The following is a 1411-nucleotide window of genomic DNA, read 5'->3' as shown; positions in this document are numbered from 1 at the left end:
TATCTATCTATCATCTGTCTGTCTGTCTGTCTATCTATCTATTGTCTATCTATCTACCTATCTATCTATCTATTGTCTATCTGTCTGTCTGTCTGTCTATCTATCTGTCTATCTGCATATCTGTCTGTATATTTGTCTGTCTATCTATCTATCTATCTATCTAACCCCATTTGGATCAAGATGGTAGTGCTTTCTTGGACTAATCTGTAGATAGACCTATATTTATAAAGCAAATAGTTGGCAGCAAAGTTTGTATGACCTTTGGTTTTGTAAATGCTACTCTGATTAAACTGGAAACAATGTGTAGAACAGCAATGAAAAGTTCTTTCATTCACATTTCCCCCCCCAATCCAATAGCTAAACAGCGCCCCCTACTGGCCAGCAAAAGTGACACATCCTTAAATATTTTCATCCATAAACGTTTACATGCCATTAATAAACTTTTAAGGAGTTTTGAGTAACATTAAGTATGCAAAAATAACCACATTTTATTTCAAATAACTTTAAATAAAACAGAAATAAGTGTGTTTTAGGATATATATATTTGCCTTAAAAACCAGCAAAAATACACTGTAAACATTTATGTGGTCTACTTGTTTGGGTTAGCTGGTTGCTGTAATGGGAGTTTCTGCCCTTTCAGTTCGAATATTACTTGATTGACATTTTTGTCACGCACCCAGTAATATACCACCAACAAACAACAAAAGTATACATGCTCATTATGGTGTACAAATCAGCTGCACAAGCTTTTCCCATCCTTGAGATACAGAGGGAACTCAAACCGAGGCTGAAAAAAATGTTGACAGGCTGTTAAGCGTTTCAAAGGTCAACCACAGAATTGGCTAATTTATGTTACTTGATCTCCAGCCAGTGTGTTTGTAACAAAATGTGAGCTATGGGAGCCGCAGCATTTTCAGAGAGGGGAACACTGGTTGGTTCATTTGGTTAGTGTTGTGACTTGGTAACAAGCATGGGAACCAGGGGAACCAGGGGCCACTTTAGCCTGTATGAGAAATGTACAATGTTGGATCCCATGGACCTTTAAGGACAAAAAGGACAAAAACAGACATTTTTCAAAGCATTTTCTTTGTGTTCTGTGGAATAAAAAATGCATACAGGTTTGGAACAAACACAGATGTGCTCTAAATTAAATGAAGAATGTCTGTGGACTATTTTTTACGTCATACCACAAATGTTACTTTGGATTTAAGCCATTTTCTCTCTATATTTGGTGCTTTGGGTCATCGTCCTGCAGGCCTCTATACGTCATTTCTCCTAAAATTACACATTTTTGGTTGCCCAATTCTTTAGGACAGCCTGATCTCAGGAGTGTCTGTTCTGTTTAATGTATTTGCCAATCCCTATCTATCTATCTATCTATCTATCTATCTATCTATCTATCTATCTATCT

This window comes from Sinocyclocheilus anshuiensis, unplaced genomic scaffold (genome assembly GCF_001515605.1).
Source record: "Sinocyclocheilus anshuiensis isolate Anshui unplaced genomic scaffold, SAMN03320099.WGS_v1.1 scaffold838, whole genome shotgun sequence".
In the NCBI taxonomy this organism is placed as follows: Eukaryota; Metazoa; Chordata; class Actinopteri; order Cypriniformes; family Cyprinidae; genus Sinocyclocheilus; species Sinocyclocheilus anshuiensis.
The sequence above is the reverse complement of the archived record's forward strand: the minus strand, read 5'-3'. Positions refer to the sequence as shown.